This window comes from Procambarus clarkii, chromosome 31 (assembly GCF_040958095.1).
Source record: "Procambarus clarkii isolate CNS0578487 chromosome 31, FALCON_Pclarkii_2.0, whole genome shotgun sequence".
NCBI lineage: Eukaryota > Metazoa > Arthropoda > Malacostraca > Decapoda > Cambaridae > Procambarus > Procambarus clarkii.
Window position 1 is genome coordinate 18,191,172 of NC_091180.1, and position 25,809 is coordinate 18,216,980.

At 42.6% G+C, this 25,809-nt stretch overlaps 1 protein-coding gene across 2 annotated transcripts in view; it reads left to right on the forward strand.

The window, feature by feature from the left end:
* The first annotated feature begins 1,428 nt into the window (after positions 1–1,428).
* LOC123758679 (uncharacterized) overlaps positions 1,429–25,809 on the forward strand; it is a 465,943-nt gene continuing 441,562 nt past the window's right edge. For both annotated transcript variants that reach the window (XM_069334423.1, XM_069334425.1), the window contains exon 1: positions 1,429–1,558. The gene's annotated coding sequence lies outside the window, so the exon portion shown is untranslated. The remainder of the gene's footprint in view (positions 1,559–25,809) is intronic.

The window sequence follows — 25,809 nt, forward strand, 5'->3', positions numbered from 1 at the left end:
GGGGAGACAATGTCCATTAGTCTACGTTCCCGTAGGCCAACAACAGCAGTTGCCTAATTTTCGAATACCAGTTTACTGCTAGGTGAACAGAGGCATCAGGTGTTAGACCCGACTCGAGATGCAACCCACAAACAGCTGCCTAACTCCCGATTTCTTATTGATTACAAAAGGTGAACAGGGTCATCAGGCGAAATTAAATGTGGCCAAACGTCTTCTTGGGGCCTGGTTGTAAATCAACTACACCGATTATAGTGCTAAAAGCCTGTGTTGAGGGTACTTACCTCCGAGACATCGCCGGGTTGATGTTGGGCTGAAGCCTATCAGCGGCAAGATTATATAAAACCACAACATCGACAGAACTAATCACACGTATTAAACAAAGTTAGATTTGTCAGAGAATTAAGAGTCCGGTCCGACGGCGACACACACGCACAAGGTAGTTACGATGAGACAGCACCAGTATGACTAAAGACACTTCAACACGCATGCAAACTTTTCAGTTCTGAGTGTAAACATTAGTCAGAACCGTTGCTACATTTCCTAAGTTACCCATTTTCTATGACTAAAAATTTTGAATTTAATGAACCAGTCAAATATAAATATTAATTATTCCTAAGACAATTTACCTGCATCAAAACGCTTAATAATACAAACAGATATTGTTGCATTGATGTACAAACGTGAATGGTTGTAGTTCAAAGTTCTTTGGTAAATATTTTATTTACCGTGTAAGATAATAGCCAGCTGGAACTGGTTACAGACCGTCCTCTTAATGTTTCCCAACGTCAAGAAAGTGTCGTACTAAAGTGGCTTTATCCTAACCTATCAGAGGACCCAAAACAAAAATTGGGACAGTATGTCAATTTCGCGTACGAAATTTTCTAATGCGATCATTTTTGGCCTTAGAAAATACGTCAAAATGCGTCGTTGTATTAGGACGCGTTGCCAGCGGTGCGAGAAGTGCGGGTTTTGGAGTGTCGAAAGACACATATACACTGAGAGGTGTAACTAACGTCTTGGTGTGTATACATTCAGGGGTTTACTTTAGTCACTGACAAGGTATACTAGCTAGCTCGTCAGTTAGCTATAGCAGAGTTCTTAGTTACCCTTGTAAAGAAAACAGGCCATAAGGCCAACAAATTCAGTTTATTTCATGGTTAACTCTTCTATATCTGTCTTAAGCGCTTTGATCCCATCTAAGGAAAACGTATTTTGCTTTCCTTAACGTTAATCACCCTCTGTTGGGATATTAAGACCAACACAATAGCTTATTAACCAACCAGCAAATACACCTACGAGAAGAAAACGTGACCGCGATGCCAGGGCTGACTGAAACATCTTCCCCCACCACCAACAGATGGCGCTGTTTCAGCGACGCATAGAACATATTCCTGCGGAACTTTCTTATCCTTCTATAACACTCTGCGACAACACCCCGCCATAAGTGACGTGTTCAACTCCGCGCTGTTATTTTCTTATTGTTTACGAATATCTTGTGTCGTTCGTGTGCCGCTACGCGCCTCCAGGTCCGGACTAACTACAACTACGCACCGGGAAGGTGAGTAGCATCATATAAACACGTTATTGACGGTAGTGTTTGGTATCCTTCCATATCAATGTCGTCTTTGTTGGTTGAAAACAAAGTGTTTGTGTGGAACTTTGAGTATCACAGTGACCTCAGCTGTCAGTATTGGCTACCTTCTTGAGGTTATCTTGAGATGATTTCGGGGCTTTTAGTGTCCCCGCGGCCCGGTCCTCGACCAGGCCTCCACCCCCAGGAAGCAGCCCGTGACAGCTGACTAACACCCAGGTACCTATTTTACTGCTAGGTAACAGGGGCATAGGGTGAAAGAAACTCTGCCCATTGTTTCTCGCCGGCGCCTGGGATCGAACCCAGGACCACAGGATCGCAAGTCCAGCGTGCTGTCCGCTCGGCCGACACCTTACCTTGAGGTTACCTTGAGGTGCTTCCGGGGATTAGGGTCCCCGCGGCCCGGTCGTCGACCAGGCCTCCTGAGTGGCTCCCTTGGCTGAGTGCAAGTGCCAAATGCTGTCAGTATATATGTTGACTATTGCTGTCAATTGATGGTTGAGTGCTGTTGTCGTTGTTGGTAATGCTGGTTGTGTTGAGCTGTCAGTGTTGCCAGTGTTTAGGCATACCCCAGAGGCCATCACCCCCCCTTACCCCCCCCCCCCCTCTGCCTCTTAACAATTATGTTTAACAAGGCCGAAACGCTTTGTATATTAGTACCCGCATTAAATGTACACATTTTGAGACCATTATTAAAAATTTTTTTAATTAAATTAAAATTATTTAATTTTATCATAAATTATTTATTTAAAAATAATTTTTTATTAAAATATAAAAAATAATAATCTTTTGTATATTTAATAAATTATTTTTAATATTTATCATTATTATTAACAAAGTATATCAATAAACATATATATATATATATATATATATATATATATATATATATATATATATATATATATATATATATGTATGTATATATATGTATATATATATATATATATATATATATATATATATATATATATATATATAATATATATATATATTCTCGTATAATATTACTCATTCCAATTTCCATATTGAAATTAGCGTGAGGTAAAGTTAATTATCGGTGCTAGTGCTCTCTCTCACTTGGGGCTGCCTCCGCCTGGCGAAGTATCGCCCGGATTACCATAAAAATATTAATATTGACCTTGTAGATTTATTCCATTCAGTAATGGATAGTCGTTTGACGAGCATTGCTGCATTGATGTTTGTCTTATTGATGTTTGTCTTATTGATGTATGTTTTATTGATGTTTGCCTTATTGATGTATGTTTTATTGATGTTTGCCTTATTGATGTATGTTTTATTGATGTTTGCCTTATTGATGTATGTTTTATTGATGTTTGCCTTATTGATGTATGTTTTATTGATGTTTGCCTTATTGATGTATGTTTTATTGATGTTTGCCTTATTGATGTATGTTTTATTGATGTTTGTCTTATTGATGTATGTTTTATTGATGTTTGCCTTATTGATGTATGTTTTATTGATGTTTGCCTTATTGATGTATGTTTTCCTCATTGATGTATATTAACCTCACTGACATTGATGTAGTATTGGCTATATGTAGGTTGTATATACAGTGTTTATGTTGTGTTTTTCTTGTATATAATTATGATATGTGGTTGGACACACACACACACACACACACACACACACACACACACACACACACACACACACACACACACACACACACACACACACACACACACAAACACACTCTTGCTCCTTCTAAAGGAAGGAGCAAGAGAACTGAGCCTACCACTCTCCATAGTGTATAACAAATCACTGGCAACAGGGGAACTGCCAGATATTTGGAAAGCAGCTAACGTAGTCCCGATATACAAGAAAGGGGATAGACAGGAGGCACTGAACTACAGGCCAGTGTCCCTAACCTGCATACCATGCAAGCTGATGGAGAAGATTGTGCGAAAAAAACTAGTGGAGCATCTGGAGCGAAGGAACTTTGTAACACAGCATCAACATGGGTTCAGGGATGGCAGGTCCTGCCTCACAGGGTTACTTGAATTCTACGACCAGGCAACAAAAATAAGGCAAGAAAGAGAAGGGTGGGCAGACTGCATATTTTTGGATTGTCAGAAAGCCTTTGATACAGTGCCACACAAGAGGCTAGTGCGAAAGTTGGAGATGCAGGCTGGAGTGAGAGGGAAGGTACTCCGGTGGATAGAGGAATACCTAAGCAACAGGAGACAACGAGTCTGTGTGAGGGGTGAGGTCTCAGATTGGCGAGACGTCACAAGTGGAGTCCCGCAGGGGTCAGTCCTTGGACCTATACTGTTTCTGGTATATGTAAATGATCTCCCAGAGGGTATAGATTCGTTCCTCTCAATGTTTGCCGACGATGCAAAAATTATGAGGAGGATTGAAACAGAGGATGATAGTAGGAGGCTACAAGATGACCTGGATAGACTGAGTGAATGGTCCAACAAATGGCTGTTGAAGTTCAACCCGAGTAAATGCAAAGTAATGAAACTAGGCAGTGGAAACAGGAGGCCAGGCACAGGATACAGAATAGGAGATGAAGTACTTAATGAAACAGACAGAGAGAAAGATCTAGAAGTTGATATCACACCAAACCTGTCTCCTGAAACCCACATAAAGAGAATAACGTCTGCGGCATATGCGAGGCTGGCTAACATCAGAACGGCGTTCAGGAACCTGTGTAAGGAATCATTCAGAATCTTGTACACCACATATGTAAGACCAATCCTGGAGTATGCGGCCCCAGCATGGAGCCCGCACCTTGTCAAGCACAAGACGAAGCTGGAAAAAGTCCAAAGGTATGCTACTAGACTAGTCCCAGAACTAAGAGGCATGAGTTATGAGGAAAGGCTGCGGGAAATGCACCTCACGACACTGGAAGACAGAAGAGTAAGAGGGGACATGATCACAACCTACAAAATCCTCAGGGGAATCGACCGGGTAAACAAGGATGAACTATTCAACACTGGTGGGACGCGAACAAGGGGACACAGGTGGAAGCTGAGTACCCAAATGAGCCACAGAGACGTTAGAAAGAACTTTTTCAGTGTCAGAGTAGTTAGTAAATGGAATGCATTAGGAACTGATGTGGTGGAGGCTGACTCCATACACAGTTTCAAATGTAGATATGATAGAGCCCAATAGGCTCAGGAATCTGTACACCAGTTGATTGACGGTTGAGAGGCGGGACCAAAGAGCCAGAGCTCAACCCCCGCAAGCACAATTAGGTGAGTACAATTAGGTGAGTACACACACACACACACACACACCACACACACACACACGCCTCATAAACGAAGCATCTTGACACTCATGACAGTAACTGGGGGTTGCCAGCCTTCCACTCATCTTCACAGTAGCGGGAAAAGTTTCTAAACTGCCTGCAGCTGTTGCCTGCGCTTGGTTCATCAGGCGGTGTCCTGATTGGTCAACTGTCTTCCTCTGACCAGCTGCCAATCACCACTCAGCTCCCCTGATCACTGCTGATCCCTTATCATACCCTACACACACACACACACACACACACACACACACACACACACACACACACACACACACACACACACACACACACACACACACATACTATGCAGAAGCTGGGAAGATAGAAAGGAGACATGATCCATACGTACAACATTCTTACAGCAACTAAGAATATACATACGAGACAAATGTTCAGATTTAGCACAGATATAATGAGAGCACTTGTCGGCAAACTGAAGGTCCAATTGGGTCGTTGAAACACAAGGAGATACTTTGCCGGGTTGAGTACCAATATCCCAAAGAGTCGTTTGGAAGTGATGACAACACTCTCCCCAGAGTGTGTTGCTGGTGGAGTGCCTCGTACCACGACCTTAGCCACTCACAGAAGGGGTCTTGTAGCTGAGTGGACAGCGCGCGGGACTCGTAATCCTGCGGCCCGGATTCGATTTCCGGCGCCGGCAGAGACAAATGGGCAGAGTTTCTTTTCACTCTGATGCCCCTGTTACCTAGCAGTAAGTAGGTACCTGGGAGTTAGACGGCTGTTACGGGCTGCTTCCTGTGTGTACTCACCTATTTGTGCTTGTGGGGGTTGAGCTTTGGCTCTTTAGTCCCACCTCTCAACTGTCAATCAACTGGTATACAGATTCCTGAGCCTATTGGGCTCTATCATATCTACATTTGAAACTGTGTATGTAGTGTGTGTGTGTGTGTGTAAGTGAAAAAAAAATAGTAGTAACAGTTGATTGACAGTTAAGAGGCGGGACGAAAGAGCAGAGCTCAACCCCCCCCCCACAAGCACAACTAGGTGAATACAACTAGATGAATACAGACTTTAACTACCAAGATAATTGCTATCTCACAGACCGTTTCTTTCCTAATAAGCTCGATATTTTATTGAAGAGATATAATTATCTTCAGTAATTGTTTTATTAATATTAATATGCATTGATATTTGCTCAAAATGTGTATATAGGGAAAATTCACATGCATTATTGATTTTTTTCGATGCTAATTATCTCTATGGAACCAAATAAATTATTCATCAAATAATTGATCAATAATCAGCTATTTAACATCACAGGGATTAGATCTTGTCACAGATAAATTGAAGGTTAAAAATATTCCCCGAAACACAAGATGGGTGAAGCAACACCTGTTGAGTAAGACCATCGAACACTCGCAGCGTCAGGCTAATGTTGCATTATGCAAAGCTGTGATTAAATCTGCAATAAATGCAATATGTTGCACATAATTCTCTCAGGAATTTATTCATTTAGGCGTAACTATGAATTCGTTATATCAAACTGAACATAAACGGCGACTCTTTTGATATTGGCTTTTTTGGGACATTTTAGTTAGCTATATTTAAAAAAAAATGATCGTTCAGCGAGGCGAAATGTGAAAAATGCATTAATTAATGTTCTGCAATGCAGTGTTCTTGAATAATTGCAGAATGAAGCACAACAAAGTGAAATAACATGATTCATTGCAAGGTAGTGAGTGAGTGGAAGTTTCTTTGGAAGAGTGTGAATGAGTTTGCAACAGTCAGTGTAAGAGAGGGAGTGAATGACTCAGTGTAAGAAAGTGAATGACTCAGTGTAAGAGAGGGAGTGAATGACTCAGTGCAAGAGAGGGAGTGAATGACTCAGTGTAAGAGAGGGAGTGAATGACTCAGTGTAAGAGAGGGAGTGAAGGACTCAGTGTAAGAGAGGGAGTGAATGACTCAGTGCAAGAGAGGGGAGTGAATGACTCAGTGTAAGAGAGGGAGTGAATGACTCAGTGTAAGAGAGGGAGTGAATGACTCAGTGTAAGAGAGGGAGTGAATGACTCAGTGTAAGAGAGGGAGTGAATGACTCAGTGTAAGAGAGGGAGTGAATGACTCAGTGTAAGAGAGGGAGTGAATGACTCAGTGTAAGAGAGGGAGTGAATGACTCAGTGTAAGAGAGGGAGTGAATATGTCAGTGAGGTGGGAGGTAGAATGTGTGTATACTTACCTAGTTGTGCTTGCGAGGGTTGAGCTTCGGCTCTTTGGTCCCGCCTCTCGACTATCAATCAACTGGTGGGACAGAAGAAACAAAGATACTGTGTATCTTTTGATATACGTCATAAAAGATACTGTGTGTGTGTGTGTGTGTGTGTGTACTCACCTAGTTGTGTTTGCGGGGGTTGAGCTCTGGCTCTTTGGTCCCGCCTCTCAACCGTCAATCAACAGGTGTACAGATTCATGAGCCTATCGGGCTCTGTCATATCTACACTTGAAACTGTGTATGGAGTCAGCCTCCACCACATCACTTCCTAATGCATTCCATTTGTCAACCACTCTGACACTAAAAAAGTTCTTTCTAATATCTCTGTGGCTCATTTGGGCACTCAGTTTCCACCTGTGTCCCCTTGTGCGTGTTCCCCTTGTGTTAAATAGACTGTCTTTATCTACCCTATCAATCCCCTTCAGAATCTTGAATGTGGTGATCATGTCCCCCCTAACTCTTCTGTCTTCCAGCGAAGTGAGGTTTAATTCCCGTAGTCTCTCCTCGTAGCTCATACCTCTCAGCTCAGGTACTAGTCTGGTGGCAAACCTTGTGTGTGTGTGTGTGTGTGTGTGTGTGTGTGTGAGTGAATGTGTGTGTGTGTGCAGGGGAGTGGAATGGTGTATGTGCATTTACAATCCTCCTTGTGTCTGGAGGATCGAGGTGATAGCTCTTGGACCCGCCTTCCTAGCTGCTGTCTGACGTTCAGGCTCCCGCGATGCAAAGCTTTTGAGGAATGTCAAAAAACCTGACAAACTCCCGGAGTGGGCAAGAAAATTATTGCTGATGTTCAGTCCCAACAATTGTAAGGTAAAGGAGATGGGGAAGGGAGAAAGAAAAGCTAGAAGCCATCGAAAACTAACACCAAAGGCACACATAGACAGGGTGCCATCAGCGGCGTGTGGGACGCTGGCGGACATTAGAATGTCATTATAAACATATATACTCCTTCAAGGCTACCTACACAGTTTTGTTAGACAATAATTCAAATACGCAGCACCGGCATGGAATCCGTATCTTTTTAAATCATGAAATATAGAAAAAGTGCAAATTTGTTTCTACAAGATTGGTGCCAGAGCTAAGAGGGTTAAATGAGGACGGTTGAAGGAACCGGACCTCTTAACCTTGGAGGATAGATGAAACGAAGGAGACATGATCCCAACATATAAGATTATGAAGGGAATAAACCAAATGGACAAGGGCAACCTCTTTCCATCCCGTTAACTCCTTTCTCGCTACGTAAACTGTTTACGTGGAAACTGAACTTGTAAACTGTTTACGTGGAGACTGAACTTGTAAACTGTTGACGTGGAAACTGAACTTGTAAACTGTTTACGTGGAAACTGAACTTGTAATCTGTTTACGTGGAAACTCAACTTGTAAACTGTTTACGCGGAAACAACTTGTAAACTATTTACGTGGAAACTCAACTTGTAAACTGTTTACACAGAAACAACTTGCAAACTGTTTACGCGGAAACAACTTGTAAACTGTTTAAGTGGAAACTCAACTTGTAAACTATTTACGAGTAAACTCAACTTGTAATCTGTTTACGAGTAAACTCAACTTGTAAATTGTTTACATGGAAACTCAGTTTGTAAACTGTTTACAAGTAAACTCAACTTGTAAACTGTTTACAAGTAAACTCTATGTAAAAGCAAACCCCCAAACGAGGGGCCAGGATAATCACACACTTGGACACTGTCTGTTTACCGTCCAACCAATTAATTTTAATGGGCCGAAAAGCCTATTTAAATTTTTTTTTTCAACGCTCCGTTGCTAATGGGAGCGAGGCATTATTTCCGGCTCTGGAAGTTATTGTCAAATTGGGGGAAACAATTTATGTAAAAAATTGTTGTGTCATAAATTTCTAACTAAAAGGATATTTAAATTTATTTTTTTGTTCCGTGCTGCACACTAGGATATTTTTTTTTGGTCCTGTTTTTAAATTAAAAATATGAAATTAGAGTTATATTAATTTTGTAATAATTTCCACACCAAAATTGTGTCCTCAAAAGGCAATTTATAGTTTTTTGAAATGTGATTTTTTTTTCGTAGTCATTTTAAACATAGGATTATAGGTTTTCGTGTCAGTCTGTCCTGGGGAAAATATTTGAGTTATTTATATAATGTGTGTTTATTTTTATTTTTTTTTATATATTTAGTAGAGATCTTAGTAACAATGAACACATCTTAGTGTTCATCTTAGTAGAAATGAACACATCTCGGTGTTCATCTTAGTAGAAATGAACACATCTTAGTGTTTATCTTAGTAGAAATGAACACATCTCGGTGTTCATCTTAGTAGAAATGAACACATCTCGGTGTTCATCTTAGTAGAAATGAACACATCTCGGTGTTCATCTTAGTAGAAATGAACACATCTCGGTGTTCATCTTAGTAGAAATGAACACATCTCGGTGTTCATCTTAGTAGAAATGAACACATCTCGGTGTTCATCTTAGTAGAAATGAACACATCTCGGTGTTCATCTTAGTAGAAATGAACACATCTCGGTGTTCATCTTAGTAGAAATGAACACATCTCGGTGTTCATCTTAGTAGAAATGAACACATCTCGGTGTTTATCTTAGTAGAAATGAACACATCTCGGTGTTTATCTTAGTACAAATGAACACATCTCGGTGTTCATCTTAGTAGAAATGAACACATCTCAGTGTTCATCTTAGTGGAAATGAACACATCTCGGTGTTCATCTTAGTAGAAATGAACACATCTCAGTGTTCATCTTAGTGGAAATGAACACATCTCGGTGTTCATCTTAGTAGAGCTGAACACATCTCAAGTGTTCATCCCATTAGAGCTGAACACATGTTCCATGAGGAAAGGAAGAGGGAAGAGGTGGAAGGGTGAGGAACAGACTGAGAGGATAAAGCATGTATAGAGCAGATAGGATAGTACCATGATAGGGGGGGGGGGGAGGGGGTGAAAGAGATAAAGTACATAAAGAAAATAAAGCACAAAAGTGAGACAAAAGGCAGAATTAAGACATGTAGGACAAATATATAATGTAAGAGAGGTCAGAAAGGGTTAAAGATGTGAATGGTGGTAAAGAAAGGGAAGAGAGAGGAACAGACGAAGCCACAGAGAAGGGCCAATATGAAGGAAGAGAGTCTGACACAATGAGAGAGATGAGGTGAATGAGATGACAGGAATGAGAGAGAGACATGAGGCGAGTAATGTGTTGCTGGAAGCTTAACCAAGGTATTCAACCTGTGATCACCTGCCCATCAGAGCCACCTGAGTGGTGGAGGCTGGCCAGTGGTGGCCGCAGGTCAGGTCAATGTACCTCACTCAGGAATGACCCCCTCAGAATTATGGTGCATTCCAGGCGTACCATTGTCTCTACGTACCGCGAATACCGTAGTATTAATACACCAGCGTACCATGATCATGGTGTACCATAGCTTAAAATAGATAATGAGTTTACCTTTAGGAGGCAAGACAAATAAGAAAGCAGTAACAGTTGAGGGGGAAGAGGAGGAGGAAGAGATGTCTTTACCTGTGTAGGCTGTGATACATTACCTATCGGAGAGGACCGTCGTGGACGACCCACGAAGACTCGTAGTATACCAACTCTCACTATAATAATCCCCTCAGACCATTAATCCCCCTTGAATGAGTGCAGTGGGAAGTTGTGGGGGATTTGCGTGGAGAGTGAATGAGGTAGTGATACTTGGGGTAGCAATTGTGGTAGTAGGTGAGATATGGGGGGTTGTGGTGGTTGTGGTAGAAAATTTTGGTTTTTGCTTTTGAAAAACGATAGATGCTCAATGCCTAAATGCATTTCTGAAACTTTCAACACTTGGCATCCCTAATAGGGTTAAACTGGAGGGGACAACACTATGTGGTTCAATAAAATGTTCATCTGTAGGAAAACATCCAAAGTCTACATAGTTGAATTACTTTTTTTTTTCTCTTCTGTCCTTTGTTCAGAAGGGCTTAAAAATCCCCTCTCAACCACTCAACGGGTTATAAGAATCGTTTTCAAACGAACATTTTTCGAACGAACACCTTTCGGACGAACACCTTTCGTACGAACACCTTTCGGACGAACACCTTTCGTACGAACACCTTTCGTACGAACACCTTTCGTACGAACACCTTTCATACGAACACCTTTCATACTAATAAGCTTTGTAAGAGAAAGAGACGGTAGAGAAAACATCGCTAGGGTAAAACACACGATCAAAAACGAATCTGCCGCCGCATTCAGAGTAAACACTATAAAACTCTTGTTTGATAAACCCCGCAACCGCCGAACGGGATCTCAGTTTTATTGTAAGGTTTATAGAGCAGAGAGGCTCCGATCTCATCGTGAGAGGAGTTCATAAACCTTTTTGACTCCCGACGGCGGTCTTATCGCACCCAAGGCCACATGCATATATACATGACACCAGATATTCAGATGAGTATGCAATGCATGCACAAGTTGCAACAAAAATGAGATGGGGATATATTTCGTTGCATTAAAGGTGCCCTCTGGCGATATGTTTCGTTGCATTAAAGGTCAATATTGCTTTTGAAGACAATGTTGCTTTTGCCATGTCGTGGCGTAGTGGGCTAAGGCGTGCGCTTGGGGGTACCCAGAGCATAGCAATCCTCCTAATGGTTGTTACTGAGTTTGTTATGTTCTTGCAACATTTTTTTTTTAATTGAAAGTATCCTTTGATGAGGTCGTTTCAGTGCTTGTTAGAGTCTGACGCTTGCACTCAAGTTCAAGCACGTTTATTGAGAGCTTGCACTCAATTTAAGATTGCACTCAATCTAAGCTTGCACTCAATCTAAGCTTGCACTCAATCTAAGGTTGCACTCAATCTAAGGTTGCACTCAATCTAAGCTTGCACTCACTCTAAGCTTGTACTCAATCTAACGCAAACAGCTGTTATAAAGTTTCGAGAAAAAATAACTTAGTTCGACTAATTTTCTATTTGTAATTACCTATTAATAACTACCTAATTGTGATCGTTTGGTTTAACTCACCCGCAATCACCTGTTTGTGATTTATCATTTGGAATAATTTGTATTCCCTATTAATTTATTATTTGCAGCATTCTTAGATTGTCCAAGTTTTGCAACATTGCAAAATTATGCAAATGTATTGGCATTATTGCATATAGTTGGAATGATTAACTGTTGTTCGAAATGTTTCGCTCTAACACGAAATACATAGAAGGGAAACAACATTTAATAACGGAGGATGACTATAGTCCTTAGGACACGAGCGTTTCATTAAGAAATATCCCAGTGAACACTACTTAACGTTAATTGAACGTTCAATGAACGCTGATGATCCAAGGGGTATCAATATTAGGCAGTGTGTCACTGGCACTTAATGCTTGAAGGTCATTGACTTGCAATATCATATTTGATGGAGATTTGCATGTTGCATCGAGCTGAGTGAGGTTGATACCTGGTTGATGGGGTTCTGGGAGTTCTTCTACTCCCCAAGCCCGGCCCGAGGCCAGGCTCGACTTGTGAGAGTCTGGTCCACCAGGCTGTTGCTGGGAGCGGCGATGAGGAAAGCAATGCTTGCAGCGTATTATCATGCAGAAGCTCAACAAGTAAAAGGGATCATGCAATATATTCAACGGGTCAGTGGCCAAGGAAACATGTTTCAGTACAGGCAGGTCAACCTGTCCTCTTAAAAAGAACGTCGCAACCTGTCTTCAGCCTGGCCTGAGGACAGGTTGCTCTGCAGGAGTTCAACGTCTATCCACTCCCCAGGTGGGTGGCTTACTTACCTGGTCTTATCAAGGACATTCACTATACATAATATATTCATTATACATAGACCATCTACTATACATCAACCTGTCCTCTTAAAAAGAACGTCGCTTTTAGCCGTTTGCCCGTATGGCCGAATATGGACGTAATTTGAAAATGAAAAAAAAATGAAAATAAATTTGAGATTTTTTTTTCAACAACAGTAAGTTAAGGGTCCTCTGATATGTTAGGTGGGCAGGAAATTCTCATAAAGTTTCAAAACGTTAATTGAAAGTCATCTATTCTAACCTTACAGAGTAAGCCGGACGACTCAAACAGAAAACGGACGTCACTTTTGTAAGTCTATTTCATTTCAAATTACGTCCAAATTTGGCCATAGCGCCGCGCATACGAGCCAAAAGTGACGTTATTTTTAAGAGGACTGGTTGTGCAGATGACCCTCAGAGTGTAGCAATACACAGTCTCTGTGCAACAAGCCAGCCATCATAGAGTAGTAACTCCAGCATCCTCAGTTCGAAGCCTGGGGCTGTCTTGAGGATATCTTGAGATGATTTCGGGGCTTTAGTGTCCTCGCGGCCCGGTCCTCGACCAGGTTTCCACCACCAGGAAGCAGCCCGTGACAGCTGACTAACACTCAGGTACCTATTTTACTGCTAGGTAACAGGGCATAGGGTGAAAGAAACTCTGCCCATTGTTTCTCGCCGGCGCCCGGGATTGAACCCGGGACCACAGGATCACAAGTCAAGCGTGCTGTCCGCTCGGCTCCCCCCAATACCGGGTAATACAAGTATTGACTATAAAACTATTAACAATAAAACTATTGACCTTACAACTATTGCAATCGATTTTAAATTATTGCAAAAGTAATTATACTATTGCAATAGACAATCTTGTAGTATACATTAATACCATTCGAATATACAACACCTGTATTGTTTGCAATTGACAATACAACAATTACACTGCAATAGACACTACAACAATTGTACTGCAATAGACGATACAACAACTGTACTGCAATAGACAATACAAATATTGGAATAGACAATGCAACAACTATTGCAATAGACAATTCAGCTGTAATGCAATAGACAATACAAATATTGCAATAGACAATGCAACAACTATTGCAATAGACAATTCAGCTGTAATGCAATAGACAAAACAATAACTATTGCAATAGACAATGCAACAACTATTACAATAGACAATTCAGCTGTATTGCACTAGACAATCCAACTACTCATCACAGATGAGGGCTGAAGGTCGTCACAGCCAGAAGCGCAAGTTACAGCAGCCTTGTCTCTCGTACTTAATCACCTGAAGGGGTAATTATGCTGCCTCCAATTACTTATCCCCAGGGCAAGAAGGAACTATTTACACTATTTTTCCATTCTCATCATCGAGGTTTAGAGACAATATGTTACAACCTTAATGAATGTGTTTGCTATGCTATGTACAGAATGTGTATTTTCTATGTTGCAAAGATTATATGTATGTGCGTTTGTTGCATTTGCACGGCTAAATGAATGTATTTTGCAATGTTTTACTTCATAGTTTTCCAGAATGCAGGCGATGAGTCACAATAACGTGGCTGAAGTATGTTGACCAGACCACACACTAGAAGTTGAAGGGACGACGACGTTTCGGTCCGTCCTGGACCATTCTCAAGTCGATTGAGACTTGACAATGGTCCAGGACGGACCGAAACGTCGTCGTCCCTTCAACTTCTAGTGTGTGGTCTGGTCAACAGTTTTCCAGAATGTTTGATTTATTTTGATCCTGAATTTTGATTTTTGATTTCGACTTATTTTGATTTTGTCCTGAATATGGGACATCGGTAGTAATTAATAGGCATTAGATGGTGCCGTGAATACGTGTAGGAATTGCAAGGTAATTCGAACGAGCAAATATGTAATGGAAGATTAATTGAATGTGATTAGCTGTATTTGAAGGTGATTTTGAGGTGTATAGATATATTGGAAGGTGATGTACTCACCTAATTGTGCTTGCGGGGGTTGAGCTCTGGCTCTTTGGTCCCGCCTCTCAACTGTCAATCAACTGGTGTACACGGTTCCAGAGCCTACTGGGCTCTATCATGTCTACATTTGAAACTGTGTATGGAGTCTGCCTCCACCACATCACTGCCTAATGCATTCCATCCGTTAACTACTCTGACACTGAAAAAGTTCTTTTTAACGTCCCTGTGGCTCATGTGGGTATTAAGTTTCCACCTGATGTGGGGTTGTATAGATGTATGGATGTGCTGGAAAGTGATGTGAAGGTGTATACTTGTATTGGAATGTGTTGTGAAGGTGTATGGATGTATGGATGTGCTGGAAAGTGATGTGAAGGTGTATACTTGTATTGGAATGTGTTGTGAAGGTGTATGGATGTATGGATGTGCTGGAAAGTGATGTGAAGGTGTATACTTGTATTGGAATGTGTTGTGAAGGTGTATAGATGTATGGATGTGCTGGAAAGTGATGTGAAGGTGTATACTTGTATTGGAATGTGTTGTGAAGGTGTATGGATGTATGGATGTGCTGGAAAGTGATGTGAAGGTGAATATATACCATGACAATAAGATGAATGTGTAGCGGTGTGACTGAAAGTGACGTGAGACAGACAGAAAACATGTCACGTGCTGAAAGTGACAGGTTCGTCTAGGCCAGGTGATCATGTCCTCACGTTCTGGACGCGTCTTGGCCGTTCAGATCGTCACGGCCGATATGCCATTCCTGGAAAGCAATTTCCCTCATTATTTTGCTTCACTGATGTTGAACGGCCCACGCACGCACACACACACACACACACACACACACACACACACACACACACACACACACACACACACACACACACACACACACACACACACACATCGATTCATTTCTCTCAATGTTTGCGGACGATGCTAAAATTATGAGAAGGATTAAAACAGAAGAGGACTGTTTGAGGCTTCAAGAAGACCTAGACAAGCTGAAGGAATGGTCGAACAAATGGTTGTTAGAGTTTAACCCAACCAAATGTAATGTAATGAAGATAGGTGTAGGGAGCAGGAGGCCAGATACAAGGTATCGTCTGGGAGAGGAAATTCTTCAGGAGTCAGAGAAGGAAAAAGACTTGGGGGTTGATATCACGCCAGACCTGTCTCCTGCAGCACATATCAAGCGGATAACATCAGCGGCATATGCCAGGCTGGCCAACATACGAACGGCATTCAGAAACTTGTGTAAAGAATCATTCAGAACTTTGTATACCACATATGTCAGGCCAATCCTGGAGTATGCAGCCCCAGCATGGAGTCCATATCTAGTCAAGGATAAGACTAAACTGGAAAAGGTTCAAAGGTTTGCCACCAGACTAGTACCCGAGCTGAGAGGTATGAGCTACGAGGAGAGACTACGGGAATTAAACCTCACTTCGCTGGAAGACAGAAGAGTTAGGGGGGGACATGATCACCACATTCAAGATTCTGAAGGGGATTGATAGGGTAGATAAAGACAGTCTATTTAACACAAGGGGAACACGCACAAGGGGACACAGGTGGAAACTGAGTGCCCAAATGAGCCACAGAGATATTAGAAAGAACTTTTTTAGTGTCAGAGTGGTTGACAAATGGAATGCATTAGGGGGTGATGTGGTGGAGGCTGACTCCATACACAGTTTCAAGTGTAGATATGACAGAGCCCGATAGGCTCAGGAATCTGTACACCTGTTGATTGACGGTTGAGAGGCGGGACCAAAGAGCCAGAGCTCAACCCCCGCAAACACAACTAGGTGAGTACAACTAGGTGAGTACACACACACACACACACACACACACACACACACACACACACACACACACACACACACACACACACACAGTTTCAAGTGTAGATATGATAGAGCCCAATAGGCTCAGGAACCTGTACACCTGTTGATTGACGGTTGAGAGGCGGGACCAAAGAGCTAAAGCTAAACCCCCGCAAACACAACTAGGTGAGTACACACACACACACACACACACACACACACACACACACACACACACACACACACACACACATGCTAGAAAAGTATTTCTACCGTTAGAATAAGACAATAAAGTTATGTAAATTAGTTTATAGAAGCAAACTCCTTTATAAACAAAATATATTTGCACTTAACTAGCGGTTGGAAATACAGGGTCCAAGAACCACAGCTCGATCTTGCCGGTACAGATAGCTAAGTACACATGTATGTCTTCTCACAGAAAGGCTTGTAAGTTATAATTGAGTTTACACGGAACGACTTTGTCAATGAAAACATGTGAGTATCGTGTTGACATTTTCCCAGTCAGTCCACACGACTCCCGGTGGCAACAAGCAAATTCTCATTTCATTTTTATATTCCAACTTGAAATTCTTTGCTTTATATTTTGTGCGTGTGTAGTATACAGCGTGTACTTTTTGCATGCATGTATATGTATGTATATTTATGTATTTGAATGTATGCAGTTGTATGTATTTATGTATTTGTATATATTTATGTATTTGTGCGTATGCAGTTGTATGTATTTATGCATTTGTACTTATGCAGTTGTATGTATATATTTATGTGTACGTATGCAGTTATATGTATGTATGAATATATTTTTTGTTTGTATTCATGTATGTATTTTTGCTAGCTTGAGACGAGGTGTCTTGTATGGCAAGGTAGAATGCTTTCCATCACGATGCAGTAAGCTTAACAGTTTGCTGAATCCATGTATTTGTAAAGGCAGTTGATCGCTTCTAAGCGTTTGATGTAAATGGAACAATTTAGTTTGATACTTAAGTTTCAGATTTATCATATCTTGAGATTATCTTGAGATGATTTCGGGGCTTTTTAGTGTCCCCGCGGCCCGGTCCTCGACTAGGCCTCCACCCCCAGGAAGCAGCTTGTGACAGCTGACTAACACCCAGGTACCTATTTTACTGCTAGGTAACAGGGGCATAGAGTGAAAGAAACTCTGCCCATTCTTTCTCGCCGGCGCCTGGGATCGAACCCGGGACCACAGGATCACAAGTCCAGCGTGCTGTCCGCTCGGCCGACCGGCTCCCTATTCTCATATTCTTATATTTGTTTTCCAATTATTCTCCTAATTCATATGTACTGTACTGGGTTTTTTTTGTTTGTAAACACCGAATGTTCCCTGTGTTCTAAATTTCAGTTGAGTTTTGCTTTGCCTTTTGGGCACTGTCAGTCCATGGGCTAATGCTTCCCTTGGCGCCTATGTCGCTATATATAGGGACGGAATGGTTTTCCCTCAGAATCTTCACTTCTTATTAAGTGCAGGCGATGAGTCACAATAACGTGGCTGAAGTATGTTGACCAGGCCGGTCGGCCGAGCGGACAGCACGCTGGACTTGTGATCCTGTGGTCCCGGGTTCGATCCCGGGCGCCGGCGAGAAACAATGGGCAAAGTTTCTTTCACCCTGTGCCCCTGTTACCTAGCAGTAAAATAGGTACCTGGGTGCTAGTCAGCTGTCACGGGCTGCTTCCTGGGGGTGGAGGCCTGGTCGAGGACCGGGCCGCGGTGACACTAAAGCTCCGAAATCATCTCAAGATAACCTCAAGATAACACACTAGAAAGTGAAGGGACGACGACGTTTCGGTCCATCCTGGACCATTCTCAAGTCGACAATCGGCTTGAGAATGGTCCAGGACGGACTGAAACGTTCAAGTGGTTCATCATATTTAGTGTTCTCTTTTTCCATTGTATTTTCACTCTTAGAATTATCTTAACTTTTTGGCATCTCCCTTTACGGTGTGTTAGAGTGTCACTCTCTTGTTTCTGTGTATTTTGGTGCCACTACGTGTTATAAGGCGGTGACCCCTGTCCTAAGAAAAGAAAGGTGAGTGCACTTCTTGTACATTTGCCGGGGGGCATAGACTCGTTCCTCTCAATGTTCACTGACGATGCTAAAATTGTGAGAAGGATTAAGCCCGAGGAGGGCAGCAAAAGACTTCTAGATGACTCGGACAAACTCAAGGAATAGTCCAACAAATGGCTATTAGAGTTTAACTCGAGCAAATGTAAAGTAATGGAAATTTGTGTAGGGGAACTGGAGCCCAGATACAAGGTTCCATTTCGGAAGCTCAGCCCTCGCAAATATAACTAGATGAGTACATCTAGGTGAGTACACACACACACACACACACACACACACACACACACACACACACACACACACACACCCTGTAGGGGTCTCGTAGCCTGGTGGATAGCGCGCAGGACTCGTAATTCTGTGGCGCGGGTTCGATTCCCGCACGAGGCAGAAACAAATGGGCAAAGTTTCTTTCACCGAGTGCCCCTGTTACCTAGCAGTAAATAGGTACCTGGGAGTTAGTCAGCTGTCACGGGCTGCTTCCTGGGGGGTGTGTGTGTGGTGTGGGGGAAAAAAAAAAGTAGTTAGTAAACAGTTGATTGACAGTTGAGAGGCGGGCCGAAAGAGCAAAGCCCCGCAAAACACAACTAGTAAACACAACTAGTAAACACACACACACAGCCAACATGGATTCAGGGAGGGTAAATCTTGCCTTACAGGCTTGATAGAATTCTACGATCAGGTGACACAGATTAAGCAAGAAAGAGAGGGCTGGGCGGACTGCATTTTCTTGGATTGTCGGAAAGCCTTTGACACAGTACCGCATAAGAGGCTGGTACATAAGCTGGAGAGACAGGCAGGTGTAGCTGGTAAGGTGCTCCAGTGGATAAGGGAGTATCTAAGCAATAGGAAGCAGAGAGTTACGGTGAGGGGTGAGACCTCCGATTGGCGTGAAGTCACACAGAGCCACAGGGCTCTGTACTCGGTCCTATCTTGTTTCTGATATATGTAAATGATCTCCCGGAGGGTATCGATTCATTTCTCTCAATGTTTGCGGACGATGCTAAAATTATGAGAAGGATTAAAACAGAAGAGGACTGTTTGAGGCTTCAAGAAGACCTAGACAAGCTGAAGGAATGGTCGAACAAATGGTTGTTAGAGTTTAACCCAACCAAATGTAATGTAATGAAGATAGGTGTAGGGAGCAGGAGGCCAGATACAAGGTATCATCTGGGAGAGGAAATTCTTCAGGAGTCAGAGAAGGAAAAAGACTTGGGGGTTGATATCACGCCAGACCTGTCTCCTGCAGCACATGTCAAGCGGATAACATCAGCGGCATATGCCAGGCTGGCCAACATACGAACGGCATTCAGAAACTTGTGTAAAGAATCATTCAGAACTTTGTATACCACATATGTCAGGCCAATCCTGGAGTATGCAGCCCCAGCATGGAGTCCATATCTAGTCAAGGATAAGACTAAACTGGAAAAGGTTCAAAGGTTTGCCACCAGACTAGTACCCGAGCTGAGAGGTATGAGCTACGAGGAGAGACTACGGGAATTAAACCTCACTTCGCTGGAAGACAGAAGAGTTAGGGGGGACATGATCACCACATTCAAGATTCTGAAGGGGATTGATAGGGTAGATAAAGACAGTCTATTTAACACAAGGGGAACACGCACAAGGGGACACAGGTGGAAACTGAGTGCCCAAATGAGCCACAGAGATATTAGAAAGAACTTTTTTAGTGTCAGAGTGGTTGACAAATGGAATGCATTAGGGGGTGATGTGGTGGAGGCTGACTCCATACACAGTTTCAAGTGTAGATATGACAGAGCCCGATAGGCTCAGGAATCTGTACACCTGTTGATTGACGGTTGAGAGGCGGGACCAAAGAGCCAGAGCTCAACCCCCGCAAACACAACTAGGTGAGTACACACACACACACACACAACGTTTTCCTTTAAAAATCCTTAGAAAGTTTTCCTTTAGCGTAATGGTAGTGGGTAAATGGACTGACCTGAAGCAGTTGGTTGTGGAGGCAAGCGTCATTCATAACTTTAAAAGCAGGTATGATAGGGAAATAGGTCAGAGGTCATTGCATTATACAACCAACGGCTACAAAAGCGGGGGTTCAAGAGCCTGAGCTCGATCCTGCAGGCACAAATAAACGAACACACACACATGCATATTCCTTCAAAACACACACACACACACACACGGCGCCCAAAAAATTCATACATGCAACAGGACGGAGTTAAACTTCGCCATTTAATCCCAAAGTCATCTGACTCTGAAAATATGGGTTCTGTTGCACAGATTGCACAGATTGCACGGAAAGAAACAGCTAATGTGATTGCATCGCTGGCGAGACTTTTCAACCTTTTTCATTCGCAAAGTATTTTGGGAATGGTAAAACTTCAAAAATTTCCGCCAAATTTAATTATGTGTCGCATCTATGAACTTGAAACGGAAAGAGAGTCCTGGGTTGAATAAATATATATATAGAGTTTGTTTTGAGAACCAAATGTTGTGTTAGACAATGAGTTTAATATTGTGTGGTAATGTTTATGTATATAGAGTTGTGTGAGTGTTTTTGATGTGTGTGTGGGTGGTTTTTTAAATTATGTGTTTTATGTGTGTGTGTGTTTGTGAGTGTTTTATGTGTGTGTGTATGTTTTATGTATATGTGGATATGTGTAGATATGTGTAAGCGTTTGTGTTTATGCATATACTACACCAATATGAGTGTATTTTACAAAAATGAGTGTTTATGTATAAGTGCATTTTATACATGTATGCATTCGGGTGTTTTATGAGAGTATACATACAAACATGTGAGTATGTTTAATGTGTTTGAGCACACAAGTGTATGTGTATGTATATGCCACCGAAATTTTGATTTAATTTTTGACAAAAAACTTTTGACTTAATTACTAATGAATGAAAACTTGACTTTTTTTCACAGAAGAAAAGTCCCACATTTTACACAGTTCGTACACAGCATGACCGAACACCAGCCTAGGCTTAGATAAACAAACCTTGGAGTAATTATACCTTATCATAGGCCTAATTTAGTACATATGCCCAGAGGGAGTGAGCTATCAGGGGGAAAGCGCCAAGCCATTACGACTATATAGCACTGGGAAGGGGGTCAGGATAAGGATTTGGGATGGGACCGGGAGGGGGGGGGGGGAAGAAATGGTGCCCAACCACTTGTGGACGGTCGGGTATTGAACGCCGACCTGCATGAAGCGAGACCGTCGCTCTACCGTCCAGCCCAAGTGGTTGGGCATAGGCCTAGGAGAGGTTTGGTTTGTTTGTTGCATTGTTTGTTGGCAGAATCACCAGTACAAAGCGTAGACTTTCTTTTAAGGGTTTAACAGTACATGTTTTGTACGTTCCATTCATAGTCAATATATGTACTATTATTTCTGAAGGTTTGGTTGATGTCTGAGCAACCCTGTGTATGCCTCGTGTAGGCCTAGGTGTTCAGTCTTGTTCACAGCGGTGTTCAGTGTCTCTTGTTCAAACCGGTGTTCAGTCCCTCGTTCACAGCGGTGTTCAGTCCCTCGTTCACAGCGGTGTTCAGTCCCTCGTTCACAGCGGTGTTCAGTCCCTCGTTCACAGCGGTGTTCAGTCCCTCGTTCACAATGTTCAGTGCTCCATCTCTATCACACAAAAGTTCCATGTCTGTAAAGACAATGACACCTTCCTGGAGACCTCAGAACTCTCCAGTAAACCCACAACATTCCACAGAAAACCTACATATTTACCCAAGAACTCTTGGTAAATATGTGTTATTACTTTCAGAACACACATATACGCACACATAACTCAAGAGCATGAATTGCTAATTGGTAACGACTGAAAGAAAATAACCCAAATGAAACAGCGTTTTGTTTATTTTCAGCAGGTGTGTGAGTTGTGTTTGTGAGTTGTGTTTGTGAGTTGTGCTGCTGTCTGTCACGCGTCTAAGCTGCTATTTGATTTCCCGGTCAATTGGACTGTTAACCGGTCGTTCTGCTGTTTATCTGTTGGTCTGTTGTATAGGCCTGTCGGGTTAATCACGACTGTAGGCACCAAAGTGTGGCACCACGGCGAGGCACCAAAGTGTGGCACCAAGAGGTGGCATCATGTGTGGCACCAAAGTGTGGCACCATGTGTGGCACCACAGCGAGGCACCATATGTGGCACCATATGTGGCACCATAACTACCATAGCATAATATGGTGTTGGAGTTGTTGTTCAAGATTCGCTACTTGGAACAAAAAGTTCCAAGCAGCACGGGCTATGGTGAGCCCGTAGTAAATGTTGGAGTGTGACGTCGATCCCGGGTCCGGGTGAGGACAGGTCCGCTCCTGTTCCCGCCTCACCACCACAACATAACCTCATGAACGTTAACAGAAATTGTTGCAAAATGTCAAGAGCCGTTAGCGAAATTAAATGCACATTAGATTATGTAAAATAATTCGGGAATCCAAGAGAAATTGTTTTCCTTGAGTTATGTTGGCAGCAAGTTACATAATTTAGAGGTGTGCGGGAGGCAGTAGGCGGACGCGTAAGTGAATACCCCGCGTGTGTAATGCTCTTTACAACGGCTCTCTAAACAATATAATCTGCGCGGGTTTACTGTCAAGTCTGGAAAACTGTTAGTCCAGTGAGCGGCGTCCTGGCTGGTTATAAATGTGTGTGTGTGTGTGTTTGTGTGTGTGTGTGTGTGTGTGTGTGTGTTTGTGTGTGTGTGTGTGTGTTTGTGTGTTTGTGTGTGTGTGTGTGTGTGTGTGTGTGTGTGTGTGTGTGTGTGTGTGTGTGTGTACTAGCCTAATTGTGCTTACGGTGGTTGAGCTTCGACTGTTTGGTCCCGCCTCTCAACTGTCAGTCAACTGGTGTACAGGTTCCTGAGCCTAGTACATTCCATTTATAAACTATTCTGACACTGAAAATAAAATGATAATGTGTCTGTGGCTCATTCACAGTTTCCACGTGTGTCCCCTTGTTCGAGTACCACTCTTGCTAACTATTGTTTGTTGATAGTACCTTGGTGGAACCTAGTACCTTGGCAGAGGCTAATTGTGAATGTTTCATGTGAAGTGCTTTGGCTATGTCTAATCTTAATCTATTTCTAATCTAATCTTAATCTCTACTATTTCGGTGTTACTGGTCAGGATATCACTATAGGAGACTGTTTGTTTAAGGGATATATTGAGCCTTTGCCTATGTCAAAGTGATTGGGCTGACATTTACCAAGCGGGCGTGGAAACACAGCCCACATTCAGTCGAATTTCTGGTTTTAATTCTTTTACCATGTCGTAGCTCAGTCGATTAAGGCAGCGTCTGGGATGCTCTCGAACGTAGGTTCGAATCCTCGTCACGGCCCTTGTGGATTTGTTCATTTGCCCACATTCGTGTCTTTGTAGGCTTGTTGTTGCTCTTGGAGAAGATCTCCGTGCAGGGGGGGGGGGGAGGGTAGTTTTTACTCCTGTAGTATATGGTCGTTTATGCGTTTTAATTGTTATTATGTAGTAGTTATCTTCTTGAGGTTATCTTGAGATGATTTCGGGGCTTTTTAGTGTCCCCGCGGCCCGGTCCTCGACCAGGCCTCCACCCCCAGGAAGCAACCTATGACAGCTAACTAACACCCAGGTACCTATTTTACTGCTAGGTAACAGGGGGGCATAGGGTGAAAGAAACTCTGCCTATTGTTTCTCGCCGGCGCCTGGGATCGAACCCAGGACCACAGGATCACAAGTCCAGCGTGCTGTCCGCTCGGCCGACCGGCTCCCTTAACCACTAGTTTTCCCTGGAACACGACCCAGCAGTCGGTTAACAGATACCCAATTACTGCTGGGCGAACAGGGACAAACAGTTAATGATAGCTGACCAGGACTCGAACCCATGCCAAATCGCTGGCAATAGTGCGGGGTGTGTGTTACCACTGCGCCATTAAGGAATTGTCCGATTTACACTTTCCGGAGATAATCTAATTGCCGATGTTTTCTAAAAACAATAATCTGATTGGCAGACGCAATAGCTCGTTAATAACGACAACAATAACTACTGTATTGCAAGATGCAACAGCTAATACGATCCTAGCATTAGCTGTGTTATATATTACTGGGTCTTTTCCAGCTTTTCTTTGATGCTTAGGTCATAACATGGTTGATCCCACCGCCTCAACACCACGCTAGACACAACAGCCTTCTCGACCAGCGCCATTATACTTCAGAAGAATAGATCGATAGGGATAGAAAGCCCCCATTCAACTGGTGGACGGACCAGTTCCATTACGTTGCTTTAATCTCTTGGTTAAACCCTTTCAGGGATGGACAGTGGATGGATGGGTGCTAGCCCTCTTCCTAGGGACGGGATAGACAGTGGGAGGGATAGGAAGGCTTTTCCACAACAGAACCCAATCCTCCTCCAACGGGAATGGGGAAAGTGGGTGTGGGAGAGGAGGAGGAAGATGAGACATATAGGTAGATGAGAGAGATGAGAGACTCATGGAGAGAAGAGTGAGAGACGAGGGAAGAACAGAGAGAGAGAGAGAGAGAGAGAGAGAGAGAGAGAGAGAGAGAGAGAGAGAGAGAGAGAGAGAGAGAGACAGAGAGAGAGAGATGCATAGAGTGAGAGAGAGAGACAGAGAGAGAGAGATGCATAGAGTGAGAGAGAGAGAGAGAGAGAGAGAGAGAGAGAGAGAGAGAGAGAGAGAGAGAGAGAGAGAGAGAGAGAGAGAGAGAGAGAGAGAAAGAGAGATAGTGAGAGAGAGAGAGAGACAGAGGAACTTGAACCCTTCATAATATACCACGAAAATTAAAAGATACATTAGATTCTATTTTCTCTATAATTGTTCCCTCAAATATATATTCTAAGAGTCAAGTCAGTACCTGAAGAAGGGATCCAAGAGCATTAGAGAGCTATAGAGAGTCGTACCAGGCTCTTATTGGACTCTTACTTCGTCCCGATCCATAATAATTGCGGCCTGTATAATTACCCAACAAACCATTTAAGCGTTACAAAGGTTCATTTATGGTCAAATTACAGAGTCGTATTAAGTGAGTTGTGTTATAAATCTGCTCTTAATGGCAGTTAGGGAGTAGTTTGTATTGTTGGGTAATCCAACC